At 44.1% G+C, this 25,091-nt stretch overlaps 2 protein-coding genes and 1 long non-coding RNA gene across 3 annotated transcripts in view; 1 reads left to right on the forward strand and 2 right to left on the reverse strand.

Moving 5' to 3' along the window:
* LOC120728121 (neural cell adhesion molecule L1.1-like) overlaps window positions 1-25,091 on the forward strand; it is a 589,469-nt gene that overhangs the window by 215,277 nt on the left and 349,101 nt on the right. The gene's annotated exons all lie outside the window — the stretch shown is intronic.
* Window positions 1-25,091, reverse strand: part of LOC120727956 (IQ motif and SEC7 domain-containing protein 1-like) — a 169,793-nt gene that overhangs the window by 47,791 nt on the left and 96,911 nt on the right. The window lies entirely within an intron of this gene.
* LOC120728148 lies at window positions 1,078-21,103 on the reverse strand. Its single transcript, XR_005694652.1, has 2 exons — window positions 20,292-21,103; window positions 1,078-17,080 (listed from the first exon to the last, which is right to left on the reverse strand). It is a non-coding gene; the product is annotated as an uncharacterized LOC120728148 (long non-coding RNA).

Here is a 25,091-nt window from a genome sequence, read left to right on the forward strand (position 1 = left end):
GAGGAATCAATAGAAATATGGATCAGTACTTGTGGTGTGTGACTGAACACACAGCTGAAGTAGCTGTGACCCGTCCCTCGTGGGTACGTCCCCTGAAATCCAAATGCTCTGGACAGACGATGATCGTTATCTTGAGAATATAACAGAACTTTCACCCTATTTTGAACACTTGTAGAGACGTGAAAGGCATAAATCCCGTGACCCGTGTGAGGTCAAAGTTTTCAGTTTCTGCTTCCTATCAAAGGATTTGATGGATTCGATTTGTTATTTAGCTGATGGCATGGAGGATGTTAATAGGCTCACATCCTTCGTTCAGGCCAGATTTGCTTCCGTTGCAGCTCGTTCTTCTCGACAGACCTGCAGGATTGGTACTGATTAGAAATACACTTGTGCCTCAAGTTTGCAGCAGAACATTGCAGACTAAACATTATTTTGATGGCAGAAGACTGAGAGTCAGAACTAAGTGAAAGAGTCTGCAGTCGGATTATTATCCTCAGCTAGAACGAGCCATCTCTATGTCAGGCTGAGAGGTTCTAACACTGGAACGGCCTCTGGACACCTGATCAGTTAGATCCAAAGCAGGATGTGAAGTGAACTTCATCACTAACACAGAAGCTACTAAATATAGAGCATAAGCTCCGTCAGAAGAAGCCATGGCCTCAGAGGACACGAAGCATCTCCAGAGCATTTCTCAGGAGGGGAAGCAAGGTCAAACCATCAGCCCTGGCTTAGACATACCAACAATTAAAGATTCTGGAAAATGTCACCTCATGAATCCCAGTTAAATTTGAAGCTTTGAAGCCCACAGAGTGCTGACCATAGCATACTGTCCCTTCACTCATCAGGCCTAAACTACAGGAAACACTGAAGAACATTTTAGATTTTTTATCTTGTATGCTAGAAAGTCGTGGAGGAAATGATATCAGGTGTTGCAGACGTCCAGACGTCGAGAGCTGATCGATAGAAGCAGCTCTTTCTGCTGCCCAGCTGTGCACATCTGTAAACCTGCCAAAGTGACAGAGGATGGTGCCAGATGGAAATGGAGAAGAAGCACGTATCGCTCACACTGATATCTTCCAGGCAGCTTGAGCCAAGATGCTGTCATTAAGAAAAAGACTTGTATTGTTTTAATGAATGAAAGGACCGCACCTTCCTTTGACTGTATATTTGCTGTTTCTGTATCCAGATGTTGTTACACACGATGCCTTCTACAGCGGGATGAAGTTTGACATCTTGAAAACATCTCCGTCCTACAGCACTGCTGCTCCCCTGGGCGTCGGCTGACGCAGGAGGAATCAAAGTCAAAGAGATCACGTTATCCCAGTGAAAACACTTAGATCAACTCGTGTAGAAAAACTGTAAAAATAAAAGGATCCCGCTCAGCATGTGGTTGCACTGTCAGCCTCGGTTATATAACTGCTTGAGCTGACTGAAGATGGTGACGGGGCCTGAGGTAGAATGTGGGGTTTATGCACTGACATCTGAATAGGCCATTACAAAACAACAATTGCAGAATATAAGCAGCTTAGTATAAGACGAGGCTCCAGGCAGAACAAGGCTGGGATGGAAGACATGCAGCAAATAATACAGAAGAAAAACTCAATATTTAAATAAACAGTTTTAATTTTCCAGATCTACTGTCATCTGGATCAAAGCCTGTAAACAAAAGATAGCTGTAGCCACCCTGACGTCACACCCACCATCCTGCAGTCCTGAGACTGGACATGTGACATGTGACCAATCACACCCAGAGCTCAACTGTTAGACAGTGCCCATTCAGATTCACCACACTGGCAACCTGCTGGGTGGGCACTTCATTTAAAGCTCTTATTAACCACTTTTAAACCTTACATGGGTTTGCTGCGTCTTACATGACAGATTTGTTTATTGCAAAAGAAAATAAGAAGTTTTCTGTTAGAGCCAGACAGCTGTGGAACTGAGGTTAGCAATCAAAGCAGCGCGGCTGCTGATATTCCTACTATTGACTCACGATTCATGGATTTATTAGTGTGTTCTACCTGTCGTAATATCCACTGTTTGATCAGGTTTGTCTGGTTCTTATTTGTTTCTGTGTTGCTGTTTTAACTGTGTTAACAGTTCCTGGAAGCAGTGAGGTCGTTTTTCTGGCAACCACACATTTCACCCCCTGCTGGCCATTTGTACAAATGCAGATTTAAAACAACCTCCTTCTTTTATATACAGTCTTTGGTTCCGAGTGAATTTTGACCTTCAAAGCAGCTAAATAATTTCTCCTCAAGGTCCAGTTAAGGCCCTAGGCTTCCAGCTGTTTCACGAGTGTCCTAACCAGGGAGTGCAGAGGTGAATAATCAACCTGGACCTTTGCTTTGTGAACTGCTGTGTCCGTGATTAAGAATGAAAAGTACTTCTCAAGCGAGGCACAAATAAAAACTCGCAGTCTCGTTTTTTAATTCCCCTGTAATAGGCTGTTATCTCTCCCTCTGCAGATTTACTTATCAGCAAACAAAGCATTAACATTTTATTCTTGCAGACTGAAGCAGAGCTGCTCTGAAAACATACACACCAAATAAACCATTACTGCCTGTTGGCTTAATGAACAATGAAGCCCTCCAAGATCTGCGGCTCTATTTACACTGCAGATAAAACTACATTCTTAATAAGAATAGAATCTCTGCTTTTCAATGAGTCGCCTTTCATCGGCAGAGCAGGAGAGAAAAGGCCTCCACTTAAACATATGTCCAAGAGAGCTTAATGGGAAAATCACAACATGATGGAGGTTTTCTGCTACCAGGGGCAAATAAATGAAAGGTGCTGCAGTGACGTCTAAAACAAACTGAATTGTCATGTGATGGTTCAAAATATGGAGTAAATCTGGGTTTAGCGTTGGTTTTCTGCCATTTTTGTTCAGATATTCACAGAAAACCAGGACGACAAACCTCTGTGTGGAACTGGAATGAATCTCTGGTGAACACTAGGGTTCATCCTCCGGGGACCATAAAGACCTTCACACTAACGGTGAAAGCGGCGCAGTGACCTTACAGCAATCATGAATCTCAGAGTCTGTATAGCAAAGATGGACATAATCCCTCTGACTCTGCATTGGATGAGAGGGTAGAGCGCTAGGTTTGTGCAAGCTTGGTTATCAAACTGCATCCAGAAACCATCCAGACCTCCAACTGCACAAACATGTCCACGGTTCAGTGACTCCAGTCAGCTATCGGCCAGTCGAAGCATCCACTCCTCTAACTCCAGCATAAACGTGGAAGATTCTCCTGAAGTGACCTAAAGAAGCTGAAGTCAAGCTCAGCAAACAGCAGCTGTCGGAGCTGGGGTCAAATCGAAGAGGCCACCAGTAGCACCAGCAGAGACGCAACCAGGACAACCAGACTTTGCAGTATTTCCTGTGTTTATCTCAAGTTCACTGTAGAGAAAATATCTTTCTAAATTATGTCTCAAAAATCAGTTTGATGCAGAGGAGAACACTGCTAATAGACAGCGCGCTATTGTGCATCAAATCCTCGAGAGGAAAACCTCCACACAGCACAGCCACACACCTGTGGGGGCGGGACCTGCCCGGTCATCCAATGAAATGTGGCCTCCATCTCTGGTCTGCGATGAGCCAACGCTGTGTGGTTTGTGACTGATTTGATTTATTGTCTAATCATATATGACTAGTAGCTATTTACTCGCATTAATGCTGAACCACTGTAACTCAAACATGTTTAAGCTAAAAGAAAAGAAAAGAAAAGAAAGATCAAATAAATCTGTGATTCTGGAAGGTTTGAAATATTAGGAGGTAAAAGTAAAAGACTTCAGCCCGGTTATCTCTGCAGCAGGCTGTGAACGGTTTATTTCTGTGGTTCAGTCGGATATTTTAATGTGTTTACTCACTTTTAGAGCCTCAAGTGGCCATGAGAGGAACTGCAGTTTTTAGCGCTTCCATGTCGGCTTCATGTTTGAGCTGCTGGCTCGCTCTGTGTCTCTGTGCTGGGCTCTTTCGTTCTTGTTATCCTGATGAATAAACTGCGGTTTTAAGAGCCTTTCATGCATATTTTCCATTATTTCGCGATTAATTATCACAATCATTTCTAGCTTCATCTGTGCTGACTTGAACTGATGGAAATAAACTGTTAGTTGCTGCCTCATTTGTACAGAATTTCATGGAAATCCATCCAATCGTTGTTGTGAGTTTCAGTCTGGCGTTGCCATCCCTAGAGCCATGCTGCTAGCGTAGCTAAAAATAATCAGGCAGCAGAGAGACCCGTTACTGAGCAGAAACGATCACAGATCTGACAGAGACGAGCGCATCCTCAGGTCTGTGCCACAAATCACAACAAATGTGGCTGAACACAAGAAGCTGATTTAACTTAAATCATCACAAAAAACCTTCTTTATTTTAATATTTCTGTGGCCGGTTCTCCACTCGGTTACCTGCTCTTTGCTCTTTGCTCACACGGCCATAATTTGATTTCCTCTCAGGGATTCAGAAAGTTCATCTGGTCTTATTGCAGGACAGCGATCTCATTTATGTCCACTCATTCATTAGAAGGTGGTATGACAGAAAAATAGAAATCAATATCACAACACTATTATAGCCAGCGTCATTAATCTTAACGACAGCCACGAGGCAGCCCCGAGGAGCGACTGTGCAGCGGAGCAGTTTGGAGGTCTATTTCAGGAGGCAGCTGAAATCATTTGGCTGGCTCGCTTTCGTCCAGCATCGTTGCCCTCTGCTCCCTCTGAAGCAGGATGAATCACGGCTGTGTGTGTGTGAAGGAGGATGAATTCAAATGACAAAAGAAGAAATGTCAGATTAGTAAAGCAGTCTTTAAAAGCATGCTTCTTCTGACCAGTGCTGAGAAAAAATTGGCGTTCAAAGAAAGTTCAGAGTGATTTTTTACTTCTGCAGAGGTCTGCTACAATTTTCACTGTAACAGGACATCACTCGCCCTGTACTCCAAAAGGAAGACGATCACAGAGGCGAGGAAGGAGTCACTACACCATCTGAGAGGCATTTCAAACATTAGCACACAATATGCCCCTCCTCTGCCTTTTTAGTTTTCATCTTCACGTCATTGTCTCACCTCCCAGCTGGGCGAGCGCTGGTTCTGCTGGAGGAGCGTTCCCGTTAAAAGGGACTTTCTTCCTCCCCACAGTCGATAAGTGCTTCTCATGGGGCGCAGAGCGTTTACTTTACAATACATGCTGATGGGAACTGCCACTCTTTAATTCAACTGAATTAACAGGATGGGGAATGAACTTGCAACGCCTTGTAAATATAATGGACACTGAAAGCATTTTAGTTTTCCTCGCACACTTATAGCTTTGCAACTTAAAAATGGAACATTTAAGACATCAGTGCAATTAAAAAATGATGAGATCGTATTTTATCATTTAATAATCTGCTCTCTCCAGCTTCCACACAGTTATGTTTCACACAGACCGCCGTCACTACGAAAAACCTCAACTTCATCCGATCAACACTGAAAGCGACATTTATTTATTTTATTTATTCATATTGTTAACCTCCCCCAGAGGCTGCTGGGGTAAAAAGTTCCTGCTGGGTGTGAAACTGTATCAAACTGCAGTCTCTCTGTTTTTAGCTGTGCAATGAGCCTCTGAGCAGATGCTGCGTTTGCAGTTTTTGTTTGGAAATTTGTGGCAGGTGAGCATTTATCATGTTTTAGCCGGCTAATTATTCACCACTATGCACCTACTGTTATGTGCCAGCCCTTCAAACAGGAACAGATATCATTTGTGAAACCCTAATAGGCTCTTTTCATGTTTTATTAACAATCTGACACACAGGGTTGGTGACATCACGAGGGAACAGATTGATGAACGGCCTCCTGCCGGTTAAAGGAGCTGTCTGCAGAGAAAACAAAACTGCGAGCTGAGCGCTGAGAGAGTCGAGGGCAACACGTCACCATCGCCACAGACGACGAGCAGCTCGGAGGACAAAGGTCAGAGAAAGTAAGACTTCACTACGAGTGAGATCAGGAAGAAACGTACGTTTCTCTTCTTCTGGCAGACAGATGTTTAACTTATCCAGCTCGCCACTGAGTGCGGCCATGGCAACCACAGCACTTCCTGTGGTTTTCAAATAAGCTCAGAAGAGATGAGTGTTTGCTATCCAACCAGCATGAAAATTAAACAACCGGCAGCTGAAGAACAGGAAAAGGTACCGAAAGCGGGGGCTGAAGGTGAAGTGGGCTTTTCCTTACTTCCTGTCGTATATCTCCTGTTCACATTAAACATCTAAGTTGCTAATAACGAAGCCAATGTGTGTACAGCAATCCCTGTGAGCCAAAAGCTCCTCTAAACACTCAGTCAGCTCCCAGCACAAGCTGCTGATGACCATGTCAGGGACACGTGGTCTCCGTGACATCACACAGACTGCCGCAAACATGGTCTTAGTCACTATGAGACCGTCCGCTGTTTTGGGGAGTCCTATTCTTGGAGCCTCAGCATGATGCAGATCAGACTGTGAAACTGAAACAGTAGCACAACCTGCTTGGTTATCCTTCTGGACTCTAACGGGGCCGTCTTTAACAAAGTCGACACCACAAGAGCTGAAACCTGCGACTGAGGCAACAAACCCAAAGATTTGGCTGCGGTGAAGTCGGTTCATCCTATCAGAAACAACCTGGCTGCTTCTCACAACCAGAGAAGCTGCCCCCTGCTGGCTATTAAAAATAATACAGCCATAATGTGCACTTTTTCTGATCTTTGTGTTATATCCATCTTTCCCATACAGTCTATTAAGCCTGAGCTTCGTCATACAGGCATAATTTGCCATTTTCACTATAAATATCCATCCACGGCATCTATATGGCAGAAAAACAAAAAAACGAAGCAGAATAATAATAAGAATTCATCATCAGAACAACCAAAACAGCATTATTTTAGTTTAGTTTCCACAGCAGCCACTCCAAACGTCGTCTTGATTCAGAGTGCTTCTAATGACAGGGGCGGGTCCAAAAAGCCCTCGACACGTTGTTTTTATTCAGCTGGGTGGAGATCAGGTGACAGAAGGCCACGTCACATGACTCACATCTACTTTCGTACCTATTGTGTTCGTCTCCTCACGTTTGCTCCTGCTTTTCTCTGTTCAGCCTGACGGTGAATATGCTGGACTTAAAATGGAAACGCTCCACAGGATGACAGGTTGTCATGTCTTTTTGCTCTGGTGGTGTTTTTTTTTGTGGCATCGCTCGTGTTGTTGACGTGTGTTGGCCACTTTGTCGACTGATCCTCGGTGCTGCTAAAAATAACTACTCTCTCTGTCTTCTGTTCACAAGTGGCACTGTTGCCAAAACACTACCTGCATCTATTCAGCAGAGTCACTGCGGGTCACCGGCTGCACACGCTGCTGCCGCTGCCTGCTGCAGGAAGCCACCAGACGCCACCGACTGATGGCTGAGCCTCAAAACAATCCTCTGTTTGTGCCGATGAAGGGCGTTGGCCAGAACGAAGAAGAGGATGGGTAGGAAAGAGGAAGGGGGAGGCCAGAGATTCAAAAGCACCAACAAGGGAAAAAAATAGGGAGAGGAAAGAGACTCAGGGGCTGGATTTTAGGAGGACAGGGATGAGAAGAAAAAAATAAGAGGAGGAGAAAGGGAGTATTATGGCAGGAGGTTAAAGAAGCATGATGATGATGATGAAGGAGGGGCAAAGAAAAGGCAGGATGGAGGCAGGACAGGACGGATAAGGAGGAGGGGCATGAAGAAGAGGTTGTTTAGATGATTAGAAGGAAAAACAAAGAGGACGTTAACAAGCAGGATGTGGTGACAGGATTGTAAACGCTGGAGGGAAAATGGAGGACAGATATTGAGGGATGAGGAGACGAAAAAGTGGACACGCTTAGAGAAGGTTGAGATGATGGACTGGCCCGTGCTTTGATTTAACTCTGATGGAAGTGTTTTATTCCACTTCCAACTCTGTGTTTGTTTATTGATTTTGTGATAAAAATGATATCTGCTCGAGAGGTGGCTTACAGTTGCTAGGAGCTGTTTTCATACCTTTGAAATTATTTTTATTGCTGTGAATTCCCCCAAACAACCTACACAGCTGTATCAGGTTCAATCAGGCGTCGGCTTCGCGTTTCAGCCACGCACGTTGCCGTGGTGACTTCTGTGGATATGAATGACGTGGAGATGTTTCACAGCAGCATCGAAATTAAACTCCAGGGAGACGTTTCACTCTCTGAAAGGTTCCTGCCTGGCGGTGATCTTTTGTGAAGGTTCGGGAACTTTTTACATCACTAAATTAATTGTTATTTCGTGTATCGAACCGTGACACAAAAACCTTAATTATATACCACCAATTCACCTTAAAGATGGCAGGGTAAAAACCCAACATCGAAAAGAGAGAACCTCGACAGTCATACGCCTCCTCAACAACACACGGCAACAGTAGGAAGAAAGAACTTCCTTTTAACCTGGAGCAGAAGCAGCCAATCACTGGCTGGCTGTTGAGAGGAAACACGGCAAGATGAGCATAACAGTTTGAAACTTAATCTTAAAAGTAGAGAGGATGTCTTGTCTCTTGAATCCAAAGGAATCAGGTCTCTACTCTGATACAGAGGAAATGATGTCATAATACACTTTAACTAACCCCGGTCATTGCTTCGTAGTGTAGCAGTTTTTTAATATGCAGAGACCGGTCAGTGACCCCGGCTGCTTGTGGTTGCTGAGGAAAAAAGAGTCCAGGGTGAAGCTGGTCACAGAGAAGGTGCACTACTATAGCTTGAGCCATGGCTGGAGTGGAAGATGGCAGCATGTCTGCAAACACTCACTAACTCCTCGCTAAGTAGTCGTGCAAACCGTAAGAAGACAAACTGCTCGCTTTCAAACCAAAAGTTGTGTCACTTGAAACATGTTTTGATGGTAAGGTACAACTTTTATTTTGAAGGTGAACAAATCCAGGATCTTGGGTTTGCTTTGTACAGGTTTAGTGGTCTTTATTATTTTCTTGGAAAGCTGTCCAAGAACTAAAAGTACTGTGTGTCATTCTAAATGTAAATGAATTTACTCGGCGCTGCAGGTGACTGGTTGATGCAGGTGGTGCTGAGCTGCTAGATGATGAAAACTGCTCACTGCCTGCACTAATCCTGCCTTCACAGCTCGAAATGGCTGAAGCTCGCAAAAAACAGCACAAAATAGGTTGCTGTGGTCCAGAAAACATTTGATGTCATGAAATATTTCACCTGGAAGCTCATAGTTCAGTTTTCTATCAGGAGAGGGTCTCTGCAAAATCCTCCACTGACTTAAGTTAAGCACAGCACAAAAGTCATGGGCGTGATTCTCGGGTCTATTCCTGAGCTGACAGTCAGATGAATTTCAGGTGAGAAAGTGAGCGTGTTTTTAACGGTGATGAGTCATAGAAGAAAAAAAACACAGATTCAGATCGATTACCACAAATCTCTCGTGCAATTGTCGCTATAAGCGCTCCTATTCTGTAAAACGCTCGGTGAATCATTACCAGCAGTAAAAGGTAAACGTTCCGCTCAATAACAGGACATCTCAGAGTCATTATTTAATTATGTGTTTGACAAAATAATGTCAAATCTATAATGTTGCACTCAACCTTTCGGATACATCATTATCGCTGTATTTTATGGGTCACAGTCTCCTTTTTATTTCCAAAGAATCTGAAAACTGATATGCAAGTCCAATTTCCACAGTTCCCGTAGAGGAAAGTGCCACTAATTACAGAGGAAACCAGCACTCGGTCAAAGCACGCACCAGTTCATTCATTAACCCTTTTGAACCCACGGTTTTCACTTCCTGTAATTACATATGTCCTGCAGAGTTTCCGGGATTTTTTGCCGTGTATCTGATAGGATGGAAAATTCAGCACTTCTATCACGTCCAGCATGTAAACTGAAGGCAGGCTTACAGGTTTTTCTCTGCAACCAGTCAAACCAGTGATATGAACTAAAGTCCAATCACCATATAAACCACTAAACATCAGCTCAGATCAGATGAATCATAAAAATCTGACCACTTGTTCTGATACCTTTTACACTTTAATCAAAAATAAGACAAATATTAAAAATGACCTGTGATTTTAGGATAAAGCCTCAAGTCTGTAACTTTGTATGTAAAATTCTGCAGATTGAATTAGCAAACCAATGTTGCTGTTAAATAAATAATACCAATAATTTCATGGACATAAAACAGATGATGGTGCTTATTCTCAGGTTTATTTATATGATACTGAGACACAACAATAGAGACTCGAGGTGCTAAACACACGATGAAAGTTCACTCAAACGTCAAAGAAACAGAAAACTGTTTAAAAAACTGGACAATAGCATCTGTTGCATTGTGCATGAATGATTTACTGGAGCTTATTTGCTGTGTCGCAGCTCGTGTGCGTTATGAGCGATTTGTTATCTGTAGCAACTGAACAATTAGCGTTCTTATATTTGGACACTGGTGTCCGTTTCCACTTTAGGTTGTCGCCTGATTCTGAAGTTGTTACTATAACAAAATGCATTTTATTTCTTAATTTTACGCTGAACCGGTAAAGCTGATCAGTATATTTTATATTTTACAGTTTTCTGCCCAAATTTCTCTCATTCATATCAGCATTTCCTGTTAACTTTCAGTGACAAACATGTGGAGCTCCACAAGGCTCCGTTCTTAGACTTCTACTGTCCAGCTCCAACGCGCTCCAGCTCAGCTCAGACTGGGGGGCTGATGTTTGTGGAGAAATGTTTAAAAGAATATAATCAGCATAGATGATAGATGATGCTCATCATCATGCAAGTTAATGGGAGAAATTGTGGAGTTTTCATTGTCCAGTACTGATGGCCAATAGTTCTATATGAGAAAGTAGAGAGGATGATCCTGACACAACGAATTTTAAACGATGGAGAAATGTTCTGATTGGTAATGACTGAGGCTGTCAGGTTACAGTCAGTTATTTTAATTATTTTATGTTTTTATATGTCGGTCAGAAACCAGTTTAATTCAATTCACATGGGGCTAAATCACAGCAAACAAACAATGAGAACATTCCAGCTGAGACCATGAAAGCCTATAAAAATATCACGAGCGGTTCCGTAATAACACGTTCTCAGGACATCAGTCACTGGAAACATTTGGTCCAACTAAAGAAAACTGAAATAGCTTTTGGTATCAAGTAAGAATAAAAGTCGATGCAAACAGATCCAGAAATATTGTGGATGTAAGACAAAAGCAGCAGTTAGTGGATTCTCTCCTGTTTCCAAACATGGCCTAATTTTCCTTTTTGAGTTTTCGAAGTGTTCTCTGTCAGCGTTTGAAGGTTTGCCCAACTGATCCTGGGACAGTTCCTGGACAGCTACACACTGAAAAGTAGGTCACATAATGATTACCTGAGCTAAACTAATTCAGTGTAATCAGTTTACACTGTGTGACGTTACAGTGACTCCTTTCAAAGTAAAAAGGTTTCAAAACCTGAAAGCTCCTGTTTCAGATGTGACGACACAGACGTACTTTCTAATTTCACTAAAACCATCCAGTGTGTGACTGACCAACAAACAGAGACACGCACCACACACACTCATCACTAACACCTGTTTGTTATGTATAAAATGTGGGGGAGTAAAACATTTGGACGGCAGAGACCCATGCAGCTCATCATACTTTGTAATGTCTTTAAATGGCTTCCAGGTGGTGGAGCAGCCTCCAGCAGCCATGCTGGGAGTCCCACGCACCTGAATGACTGCAGACGACATCCTTGAGTTTGGATCTGTGTGTATTTGGAACAGGAATCAGGAACCGTTCTGTACAACTGGATGTCTTTGATATACTGCTTAGAGATGCTGGTGACTCTCCAAATGAAGGAAGTGAGATCGATAATGGAATCACATCAATTCACGTCCCTAATTTGAAAGGTGATTGATGACTTTAAAACCCAATATTACCAAACTGTGGTGGCGTTGGGTTCTGATAAAAGCAGCTTTCCTCCTTTTGATGCAACTCTGGGGACAACAGCTATCGTTTCAACACAAGCACCCAAGAAGAATAAATAAATGAAGAGCTATCAGCACTAACGGCTAATGGTCAGCGCTGGTCATTGGGGAAATGAGCCTTCGGTGCCCATCTGCATTTAAGTGTGCACACGGCTGACACACAGTCTGTTTATGAGGAAACAATAAGGAAGCAAAGCAGAGCTATGCTTCTCATTTCCAGCCACAGTTTTAATACTTGTTCTCTTTGAGAGCAGCCTCGTATTAGCCACAGTTATTGAATTAAGTTCATCTTGTACTCAGCCCTCAATGTATCCTCTGTCTGAAACAAGCTCCTCCCCCTTTAATCCAGTTTTGAGCATCAGGTGGGCGAGGCTTCTGGGCTAGTTACCTGAGATGACCATATAAGGATGTCCCCTTTCTATGATGTCACACAAATCCAACAGTAGAAAAAACCCCTGCAGGAAACATGTTTGGAGCCGTCTGCAGCCTGAGCGTTCGCCTTTGATACGAGCGATCACTATCCACAGGGTTAACCCTTAAGTGTTTGGGCCACTCATTGATGACCTGCTTGGGTCACAGTGGCAGCTTCAATCAACCGCAGAGTCAGCTGTTAAATGAAACTCAGTCTCAGGTAACAAGCTTCCTGTTCCACTGCAGGCAGCAAGGACGTCTGAACCAAACGGGATATTTAAGCAGTGTGAAAGCATCTGACGCAGGCACACTCCTGCTGAGTGCTACATGAGACCCAGTGGACGCAAACAAAGGAGACTTTAAGACAAAAGCTAAAACTGTTAAGTTTGCCAATGTGCTCATTAACCATTTTAGTCATTACAAACACAGATGGTAACCATATTAGCAGATATGTGTAGGCAGGTTAAATCATCGTAAACGAGTTACGACTTACTGCTCTCCTACTTATAACTATATGAACGTTATTTTGGTGAAACACGTGGGAAATAATTGACCCCACAGTGTCCTCCTGTCCCCTCCTCTGTGAGTGTTTCAAACCACCACATAATGAGCCGTTAGTGTTACAGCAGCAGAACAAAAAGAATTACGCACAACTTTAAATTTGACCTTCTCCGTCCACCCACACCTGCACACAATGTAACACACGATGACCCGAGTCTCTCAACCCTGTCAACACTGTTCTCATGTGTGAAAACATTTCAGCAATGGAGGACTAAGTGAAATGGAGATGCCAGGTTCAGCCACATGCCTGAAACAAATGCTTTTAAATGACCCTTTGGCACCAAGTTTTCTTAAAAGTAACCATGTAGCTTTTAGCACCAAACCAGGGGCTGAAGACGCCAGCAGCATCTGGATCAATAGCAGTAAATGAGTTACAAAGTGTTGTTGTAGCGTTTTGAAGCCAATTTGGTTACTTTGTTTCCTTGCGTCGTTTCTTTACAACAAGAACTGTTTAACTTGCTCAGAAACCTACTGGCCCTCCTTCTTCAGGGGTCTACGCCCTTCCAATAATCCATCCACGTGTGATGCGCGATGCTGACGGCCAGCTAGAAGCTTAAACTGAAACCTTATACGTGGCTCTCAGAAGCAGAGAGGTGCAGCATCGTGTTTATGGGAACTGCAGCGACAGACTGTAGGAATATTTAGACTCTGATTCAGTCATGTTTCCTGCAACGTTAGTTCAGTTTTACCTGCACTTGGAGGGTTGGCGGGTGTTAATTTCAGGCTAACTGCTGCCGTCATGCTTAGCCAATTATTTTCTCACTATATTTAAACACACAAACACACATCTGAGCACCTTCTGGCTGTTCTGGGGGTGTTTGAAGCCCACAAAATACTGCAGAGCACAAAACACTGATTAATCTCCCTCTCTCGCTCTCACACACACATTTTACAAGCCACAGTTGTAGCAGTGCGGGCTGTTTATGTGAGCCCATCTCTCCTCTTCTGCTGCAGTAAAGCTGGTCGGTGTGTGTGCATAGGATCTGAGCTGAGCAGACATAATAAGCCCTGATCATCCACCCACAGCCCTGCACGCACACACACACACACACACACTGTACAGTGCAGGGTAGTTAGCATTTTGCTGCATCATGTCTCAGTCTGTCTGAGGAAACAGGAGAAGCAGAGAGAAAGACTGAAGCTGCCAAAAACACTCTCCTATCCAACACATCGAGACTGTGATGACCTCAGGCCTCTGCTGTCCATTATTTCCACTGTTTCCATCATTAGGACATTTTCCAGCTTTTTGGATCTGTCAGCAGAGATGTCAAGTCAGGCAGGTTTGATTATAGCAGCAATACATAATCTTGATTATGTAACACGGTGAACCAACTTTCAGGGAACTTCATATACAATGAAGACGAAAACCTAAAAGAACCAAAGGTGGAGGTGGTGGAGCACGCAGGGATGTCTGGTTGGGGTGTTTAGCCTGTTAGGCCTGTGCACATGGAGATCATGTCCTGAGTAAGCTGATAATTTTGGATCTCTTTGCATTGAACTGACAAACAGTGCACTTTTTCACTTTAATGCCATCTTAGAAAGAAAACTTGCTCCCATTTGCAACCGGCTCCTCGAGCTCAGCATTTTAGCGTGACTCAAGGGGTACGCAGCTAAAATGGGACCTCAGGGGTCTCGACCAATCAGCAGCATTTGAGGTGTTGGCAGTGAGATCACCCTCGTGACCCCAAATCCAAGCTGTACCCTTTCCATACTCTTAAAAAAGATTTCCACTGTGACTGATTATCACTACAGAAACACGTCGACAGAGTGATGACTGATGTGAAGAGAGAGGCTCTTTTGAAGAGAACCTGAGAGTTGGAGGTTCCTGTTGGACGAACAGTGTAGAATCACGCTCTGTGACTCATGTTCAGACAGCTGTGAGAAGGTGAGAGAAATCCTCAGAAACCTGACGCGTGATCTGAGAGTCAGAAATCCAAACTTAAATGTTCCATCAGTTTATACTGAACCCAACCCGCTGAAACCCAAAAGCCTGAACACAGACGGCTTCTTCTACCTATTGATCTTTTGATTCCTACTATGAATGGCAGTGGAATTAAACTCGTTCCAGTGGAATGAATATCCTGACCACTCGTTCCCGGGTTGTTAAACTAGAAGCCATCTTGTAAGAGCTGCTGATGCTTCTTCAAAGCTTTATTTACGGCCCTAACAAACCAGCCAACGTGTAAACCTCGCTGCTTTGGACATGACGTCAACACGTGAGTCAAAATCAAAAGAAGCTTTGAAAAATCTAATTACAACAAACTTTATTTCCTTCTTCCTGTTTTCATCTCGGATCTACTGAGATCAAGGTTAAAAACAAAAGCTGCATCATAAACAGAAAATCAACATGAGAGTAAAAGAGAAATTTTTATTCCCTCCAGGTTATACAACTGTCGTTCTTCCCTCCTGTAGTATGGCAGGATGTTTCTCTAAACTGGTGATGTGCCCTAACTGACAGCAGCTGTTCCACTGATGTCCTGCTTTTCTTAAACAACATATTCTCTGTGTGCTAGTTACACCTGCTCAGCTGCTCAGGAACAGGCAACCAGCAAATCAGTGCATTTAGGCACGTAGACGTGGTAAAGACGACCTGCTGAAGTTCAAATCGAGCATCAGAACGAGGCAGAAACTTGATTTTAGTGACTCTGAACACTGGTATGGTCGTCGATGCCAGACGAGCTGCTCTGATTTCACAATCGTCCCACACAGTTATCTCTAAGGTTACAGGCAACGGTGTGAAAAAGAGAAAACATCCATGCACAGCAGATCTTTGTTGATCTCAGAGGTCAGAGGTGAAAGGGCAGACTGCTTGAAGCTGAAAGGAAGGACACAGTAAGTCATGTGACCACTTATTGAACACAAGATGTGCAGAAGAGCATCTTTGGATGCAAAACATGTCAAACCTGGCAGATGGGCTCCAGCAGCAGGAGACCCCACTGGGAGCTCGAGTTCTGCTATGACATTCAAATTAGGGTTTGACCGAAACAACATGAAACCATCCAGCTTTGTATCAGGCTCATGTTGGTGTAATCGTGTGGGCGGTAACTTTTTAGCACACTGTACTGTTTTCTATCCTCCCACCGATGCCTCATTACAGCAGGATGTTTCACAAATCTCACATTATCTCAAACTGCTTTCTTGAAAATGAAAATCAGTTCTCTGCACTCAAACGGCCTGTAGGGTCATCAGATTTCCATCCAGCAGAGCACCTTTGGGACGTGGTGGAGCGGGAGATGGTGTCAGGCATGTGTGACGCTCACAGGTCAGTGTGGACCAAAATGTCTGAGGAAGGTTTCGATTATAATAGAAATAGTTGGGTTTTGTTCTTTTGTTTTTTGTTTTTCTAAAATCGGTCTTTCAGTGTCTCCAAAGAGAGATTTCATTTTCTGGTTAAATAGCAGCTAAATAAAGAACAAACATAATACAGCAAGTATACCTGAGGATGGTTTCCCACAGGCATGGACTCAAAGCACAAAACCCGTCCAGACCATAATGAATTCACTGTTGATATTCAGGGTCCCTGAAGGATTGATTGTTACCCGTAGCATCAAAAGTCAGAGCCTAAAATATCATCATACATATTAACACATCACCTTCCTGCTCCCCAGAGGATGCACCATTCACATTTAATATCTTGTCTTTAAGCTTTGCATCCTCTGCTCTGCTGCATGTAAGGCTCAAACAGGAGCCAAGTCCTCAGTATGTTCCCTCTTACACAGGATAATAATGTCTGTAACGAGCGCAGCAGCCTGTAGGATCCTTCGCCCTGCAGCGTCCGTCCCGCTCGGCGTTTCTCACAGGCCTTACAGCCCGAGCGTGTCCCAGAAAGCCTGAGCGAGGAGTCGGGTCAAAATCAGCTCGGAGGTTTCCAGGCAACAGCCTCGCTCCTCATGGGATTAAAGCAACAATGCCGCTGAGTCAACTCCTTCAGCAACACTCCTCCAACAGCCTGCATGACTCAGTTTATGTCTTTTCTTCCTCAACACTCCCACTGGCAGAGCAGAGAACTAATGAAGCGCAGCACTGCTGGGGCTGAGGGCCGGATTCCCACCTGTGCTGCCAGGACGAACACGACTTCTCTATGGTACTGGAACGAAGCTACGTCGTGGATTCTTAGATCAGCAACAACACAAAACCGCGGCTCCAATGTCTCGCTAAGAGTTCCTGAAAGGAGCAAAAATACACGAATGATGCAGCGATTAAACACAGTCCTACTCTGAGAACAGCGCACATCTGTTCTGACAAAAACAACACCGCCAGTGTCCTCCGACTTCACCCGACTGTGGAAAAACAATCCATGCTTTACTTTATTTCATGTTGTGCATGTTTTTGCTTCACAGTGTTTCCAGCTGGTGTCAGTGTTGCAAAAAGATGATTCTTTCTAGAAACCTCCAGCAGCTCTAAGTCTCTGTGAGACTTCCAGATACAGATGGACAAACTGGTGATGACTAAACAACTGGACAGAGTAGTGGTGGACAAGCAGAAAAAGACGGCTGTAGTGATACTGAACGACAGCAACATCAGGAAGAAGGAGCATGTAAAGCTTGAGAAATACCAAGAGCTCGAGAAGATGTGGAGGGTGAAGGTGACGGTGGTCCCCGTGGTAATCGGAGCACTCGGTGCGGTGACTCCCAAACTAGGCGAGTGGCTCCAGCAGATCCCGGGAACAACCTCGGAGATCTCTGTCCAGAAGAGCGCAGTCCTGGGAACAGCTAAGATACTGCAGGACCCTCAAGCTCCCAGGCCTCCGAGCTTGGAGGACCCGAGCTTGACCGCTCACAGGGATGAGAGGGGAATTTTATTTCTCAAATCTCATCATTAGAGGTCGCTGGTCTGGTGCTGCAATGTTTTAAGACTGTTCATGTAAACCAAGAATGATTTGTTCAGTTGGTTTCTTTGTATTATTTTTCCTGTGTAACTTCAGCGTATGGATCATAACAACTGTTAAAGGCGTTAAATAAAAAAAGCTGCTCTGTGCGCTGTCGCTATAAACAGCTGATGTCTGTGATTACACTCACTGTGACTGTCACATGATTCAAACTGTGGATCTTAACGTCTGTCTGTGGGAGAAAGGTGTCCGACAGACAGACAGACCGTCTGTTAGCAGGATCGCAGCGAGAGTGTGAGGTCAGAGAGGAAAATGTCAAAACAACGGTCGTCTGATTTGTGCCGACAGCAAACTCATTACTGAAGCAGATTAACCCACAACCTTGTATGACAAGAGAGGGAGAGGAAGGACGAGCACCGGACTCTCAACGTATGTATACAGCCCAAAGACGGGAAAAATAAAAATGTGTGACCTTTCTCACTTTTACATAAAAGTCATGGAAGCAACATTTCTGAACCACTTTAAACAGAGAAAGTGCATAAACGATGTTTTTAGGAGAAAAGAGAAATTGTTGAAGGACAGACAATCCTGTCCCACTAATGTGTCCACTGTCTTGCCTCTTTTAGACTTTTTCAAACTCAGTACAGTCGGACTTAGAGCTGTAGAGGAGGGCCCACTGGTTTCTGTAAGTCAGCCTCATTTACTTGCTTCCCAGCGGTGTAATGAAGGTCATGACTAACATTAATGACTGCCTGGGGGCCAATAAGTGAAACACTGAAATAAGAAGCGGATATTAGCTCAAAGGCTGATCCTGGCTACACCGGAAGATTCAAAAAACAGCTGCCTCCAGAGTTTGAACCTGGCAATAAATCATAGCTTTGCAATTTTTCAGGTGTTTCTTTGAAGAATAAATGATGTCAGGATTTCTCCCACAGGTTTTTCCTCTGACTCTTCCCTGTACAGCATCTCTCTGTCAGCTTAAGTAGAGGCACAGCAGTGGAAAATACATCGCGTCTACAATGTCAAAGGACCAACAGGCGGAAGGAAAAACTGGGAGCAAACACCACAAACACGTCCACGGCCACTCATCCGTCCTGTGTCACAAGTAGCTGGAGCCGATCCCAGCCGACACTGAGCGAGAGGCGGGAGCACCACGGACAGCTCCCTGGTCCGACGTCGAGACAGACGCTCGCATCCTCACTTACCGCCAATTTAAAATCACCAATGAACCTAACAAGCATGCATGACTGTGGGAGGACGCTGGAGCACCTGGAGCAAACCCACACAGAGATGGAGAGAAGGTGCGCACAGAAACCCTCTGTAGTGCACAACTATACGGCCCGTCAGACCGACTCACAACTGAAAAACAGCAGCACACACTTCTCTCCTCGCACGCTTCAGAGCCCAGAATATCCCACAATCCATCACTGCCTTTAGTGTGACACCAGGCCAGCTGTTGCAGGCACCACAACCAACAGACACGAAGATGTTTTTAAAGGTTCACATAATGCGTTCAGCCTCAGTTGTTAAGGCGTTTCAGAGAGATGAGGGCAGATTGTGTTTCAGTGCTCGTTTGTTCTCCGTAGTGTTTTTATCGCACACGTTTATTGTTCATCCTCATAACTACGGCTGTCAGTCTAAATTCTCTACAGCACAAAACCCTAGATGCTGCTAAATGTGCTGTTTGCAGTGATTGGTGGTAACTGTGAAATTAGCCCTCCTTCATTGAGGTTATTTTCTGACATTATCAACACAAACATCCAATAACTGGTCCCCTAAGATGTCTCTCAAAATAATATCACATTAAACCTTCTATGCACAGGAGGCCTGCATGCTTCAAGAGAACTGAATTTATTGATTTAATCCTTCCTGTTTTTACATCTTCATGTGAAAATAAAATCAAAACAAACCACTTGGGTGCTGCTGGCTGCAAACAAACATACACAGTGTGCATGACGGATACCAGAACGAGCCCCACAGTTAAAGTGACCGTGAGGAATGAAGAACAGACCCACAAAACCACCGCAAACACTTTCAGTTTGAGCACAAAGCAACCACAAACATGCACATTTACCACAAAATAATCAGAAAACCACAACAAAGTGATATGAAACAACCAGTGAGATACTCAGCAACCAATATGAGTTGCAACAACACCACAAAAAACAACAGCGACAGCAAAATGACAACCACTGACAAAAAACAACTGAGAGAAACGCAAAACATCTGCAAAATGATGTGAAACAAAACTAGAGACCATTACAAAACCCACCGACTGTAAAACAACCACAAATGGAAAACAAACCACAGCTAATCAGCTCAGAAATGTCAAATAAGTGCTTTCACACTGTCACTGACAAAACCTGAGAACTGATTAAAAAAAAAGCTCAAAATGACCAAAAAATTATGAAAATCCGCAAAAAAAATACAAAAACAGGCTTCAGTGAAAACACCTGAGAACCAAAACCAACAACGCGATGAAAGAAATGTGACCATAAAGTGAAGAAAACAACAAAAAACATCCACAAAAACAAAAGAGAAACTAACCAAGAACAAAGTGATGTCAACAAAAACGAGTCCAACAGGAGAAAAGGAGCAAACAGCGAGAACAGTTAAAGAATGAGCAGAAACAGCAGGGCTGAATGTTGGTGTCTTTGTTACTGTGATCCCGGAGGGCCACTGTATCATAATCCGCCCGTGAAAGTGCTGGCAGTGGGATCGATCCTGCATCTAATGGTGATCCCAGCTCTCTGTGGATACAATCAGCTGATGAACAAGAGGCCCATAACTGAGCTCATCTCCTAATGACCTCTCATCGCGAGAGGGAGGGAGGGAGAGTCATTAAAACACATCTGAGTCTAGATTTCCACGCACATTACATGAAGCTGCCACACGAGCAGATCAGGGGCACCGCGGTGCTTCGAGTCTGAGCCCAAACAGGTCCAAAGTCTCCTTTAGAGACACTGAAAATCACTTCAAACCTTCTAATTCAGCGGCCCGAGTTCCGTTTGTGCCCACTCAGCGCGCCCCGCCGTGTCTGCGCCTCCTTCACGTGAAAAGTTTGACACGTTACGAGCTGCGGCAACGACACACCTACACCAGAAAGGTAGAGAGACATGCACCAAGGGAGACAGGAGAGAGAGAGACAGGTAGGCAGGAGGAGGCGCACACGCACGCTCGCACACGCACAAAATGACAGGTGATTAGCGGTGACGGCAGTGACATCACCTGTAACGACGCCGTTAGTCTGAATAACGTCGCGTTTCATTAACAGCCACGAGCATCAGCTGCTCGGCAGTGCGGCACCGCGGGCGGAAAACACGCAGAGGGTCCGCCGCTGTGCGCGCGCCCGTGTGTGCGCGTCGGCTTGTTTCTTACCAGTACAGCAGCTTGTTGTGCAGGATCGCGGGCGTTTTGTCCGAGGCGCAGTTGATGCACCACATCGTTGCTGCTGTTGATCAACGCGGCGGCAACAACAACAACAACAACCACCGGGAGGAGACCGGAGAGAGGGAGGGAGGGAGGGAGAGCCGAGCGGAGATCCAGTGCTGCCTCAGCCTCTCTCTCCTGCTCTGTGTCCTCCTCCCTCCACCGCTCTCTGCTACCCTCGCGCCTCGTCAGAGACGCATCATCATCATCATCAGCCCTCCTTCATCGCCTTCTCTCTCTCTCTCTCTCTCTCTGTACTTTTACAGCTCTGGACTTCCTCCTCCTTCGTCGCTTTCTTTAATCTCCCCGCTGGACCCCAAAGTGAAGCATCAACGTGTCTGCGAGCTCAGTGATGATTCTGATCATCCAAATATGTGAAAACATCCGAAAAGTTTCGTGTAAAAGTGTCAGAAACACTTTGACACAGCAGCTGGTGTTAAAGGTCTCCACAGATGTGAAGAAAACACGTGAAAGATCTACTCAAGCACATCTCAGAGGGCATGTCCACATGTGAGGTCACATCCAGAGACGACCTTACTGAGGCGTTTTAGCTCACTGTGATGTTCTGGCTTTATCAGCAGCCAATGGCTTCAAATACTAGGATAAATAGATAAATATAGAGATACAGGTATAAATATATAGGGCTGGATCAGGTGACCCTGAATCCTCCCTTAGTGATGCTGCAATAGGCTGCTGGGGGATTCCCATGATGCACTGGGTGTTTCTTCTTCACTCACTATGTGTTAACAGACCTCTCTGCATTGAATCATATCTGTTATTAACCTCTGTCTCTCTTCCACAGCATGTCTTTATCCTGTCTTCCTTCTCTCACCCCAACCGGTCGCAGCAGATGGCCCCGCCCCTCCCTGAGCCTGGTTCTGCTGGAGGTTTCTTCCTGTTAAAAGGGAGTTTTTCCTTCCCACTGTCGCCAAAGTGCTGCTCATAGGGGGTCATATGATTGTTGGGTTTTTCTCTGTATCTATTACTGTAGGATCTACTGTACAATTTAAAGTGTCTTGAGGCGACTGCTGTTGTGATTTGGCGCTATATAAATAAAACTGAATTGAATTGAAACACCAGAAGTTCGTAGGTGTTGGTTTCTGGTCTTATTGTTTCCTTAATGTGATGCAAAACATAAAAAGCGAGAAGCTATCTTTTGTAATTGGGATAAAAAGGTGAATTCATGTTGACCGGAGCTGTAAAACACGCCTAAATTGTTCACAGCTCTAAGGATAATTTGGTAATTAGAACAAAAGGGAGGAGAAAAGTTTCTTTATATTTCTATTCATTTAAATTTCACATATTTGCAGCTTGTATGCTTTGAATAATTCAGAAAAAAACACAAACAAACCCACCTTGTTTTACAGGTAAACCTTTGAGCATTATCATCTTTGCATGCAACCTGTATGAGTGTTCCTGTGACAGACTTCAGCTCCTGTGTCAAAGATGCTTCTCTGCTGCAGTTTTACATCAGCTAATAAACTGTAAACGAATAAACATAAAGTCGTAAGAGCTAAATCTAAACTCTTTTTAATCACTGTTGCCCAGTTTGATGCTATTTATTGGTTAAAGTATCTAAACTACCATCATCAACAAAGCCTGATGAGCTCTCTCTCTCTCTCATGGAGCCAGAAACCAAAGTATACGACAGCAGAAGAGAGACCATCGATCGGGTCATTGTCACACGCATCAGAAAATCATTTAAAATGATTATACAGTCATCTGCAGGCCCATCGTTTCTCACAACGCCATTTAAATCAGAGCCTCCTGCTAGCCATCATCATAAAAACAGTAACGAGGTTCATCCTTTTTGCTTCTGAAACCAGCTTCGTCTACACTTCAAAGAACACAAAAAGGGGACTGTTTGCTAGGCAATGTCGCCTTACTCACTGAAGATGGAGAAAATGCTCAAGGTCACTTTTACTGAGCAAAGTCTTTAAATGACAACACGCGAGCTGTTTGATGCCTCATAGACACAAGAAAAACATGCAAACTCAATTCAGTTCTATTTATATAGAGCCACATCCCAAAAACAGTTACCTCAAGGGACTGTAAGGTAAAGATCCTACTATAATACTGAGAAAACCAGACGACCCCCTATGAGCAAGCACTTGGTGACAGTGGGAAGGAAAAACTCCCTTTTAGCAGGAAGAAACCCCCTGCAGGACCAGGCTCAGGCAGGGGCGGGGCTGTTTGGTAGTCGGACACAGGCAGCCAGCTGCATGTTGGAACGTGACATCAAAGAAGATAACAGAGTTATATCCTCAGAATGAGCTACAGCAGTTTCAGAAAGACATCTACTGTAATGAAATGTATTACCCATCAATGTAATCCATTGTTGTAAATTTAAATGTTATTAAGAAACAATCAGACAAAAGTCTGACCATCAAACTTCAAAGGTCCCAGCGAACCCTTCTGCAGCGAGCCACGGCATCCTGCTGTTTCCTGTGTGAGACTTCCCACTGCACAGATGATAAATGACGTCCTGTGCTTCATGATGTGATTACTAAACTCTGTCAGAGAAGAAAAATCCACAAACATCTTGGTTTGTTTTGTATTTGTGAAGTGGTTAAAATGACCGCACCCTCCAGGGTTTAGACGAGCAGCATGTTTGCTTAAATCATCATCATCATCCTCGCTCTAAAACAAAACACACGTTCATTTTTAAGTAATTGATTTATATATTAGAGATATTGTTTCTATTTAAGAATGTAAAAAAAACATTCTTGGAAAAACCATCGCTCTGCATTTCTGAGTGGATGAACAGCTTATAGTTTTGAGTCTGAGGATGTGTTTTTTCACACTGACTCATTAGCAGCGAAGCCGAAGCTTCATTTTTAGCTGAGGACCAGAAAAAAGAAGTCACACATTTATTTCAAGTACTTAAAGAAAGCAGCAACAGACGTCAGACTTGTGAGAATTTACGGAGTCTGCTGGTGTCTCGTGACCATGAACTGAGAATCTCGTCGATCGTAGCTGATAACCCAGCCTGGTTTTGGTGAGGAGATGCTGACCGGCTGCAGGGAGCAGCTTTCTGACAGAAGCAGCGCGATGAGTGGCAGCTGACTGCAGCCAAAGTGGGCGAGACGCCAGCGGCAAAACGGCCCAAATATTCCAACAAAGCCTCCTCTCCGTGCACGTGCTCATCCACTGACATCAAGGAAAACATATCCATGTAGTTAAAAAGTGCAGGCAGCTTTCTCTTACATGAACTTCTGTGTGTCAACACCACGTGATCTCGTTTTACAGAAGACCTGACATACGCAGCTGAAGGTGCACCGAAGCCTCCTGTGGAACGGCTGCATCGCTCCACTGTATTCAGGGGATTGTGTGATCAATAAATACAGGTCCTTATTTAAAAACAAACTGGTGCTTGTGCTCCCAGAGCTGCTGCTGCTGATGTAAAAGAAGCTTTATGTCTGATCGATTGATAAGAAAGCCAGAAGTGTTGCGACACGCTGTCACGATGCAGCTCGCTGAAGTGTGAGGAGCTGCTATGGGGAACCTCTTTGTTGGAAAATATCTGAGTGAGCGATAAAAGGTGAAAGCTCGAAGGTTAAACTGGAAGCAGAGCACGGACTCAAATGTGACGTTTTGTCAGCTTGACTTCGAAACTGACGAATTTCAGTAGGAAGCATATTTCTGTCTGCATGTATGTGCAGACTTCAAAGTACATTTCACCATGGCAACCAAGAAGACAGAGCTGTTTTAACTATCATCTTCTTATCAAGCTAACAAACAACTTCTTTTGAGCTTTTATTGCAGTTTGTAGATGATGAATGATGCAGTGTAAAAATCTGTCATGTGCGAGGCTCGAACAGCAACACATTGATTCCATGTCCAAATCAGCACTTTTCCACTGTTAAAGTGTAAAATAGTCCAGATGAGTTATGAAAATATTAATTTCATGTAGTGATC

This window comes from Simochromis diagramma, unplaced genomic scaffold (genome assembly GCF_900408965.1).
Source record: "Simochromis diagramma unplaced genomic scaffold, fSimDia1.1 OVJJ01000308.1, whole genome shotgun sequence".
Lineage (NCBI taxonomy): Eukaryota > Metazoa > Chordata > Actinopteri > Cichliformes > Cichlidae > Simochromis > Simochromis diagramma.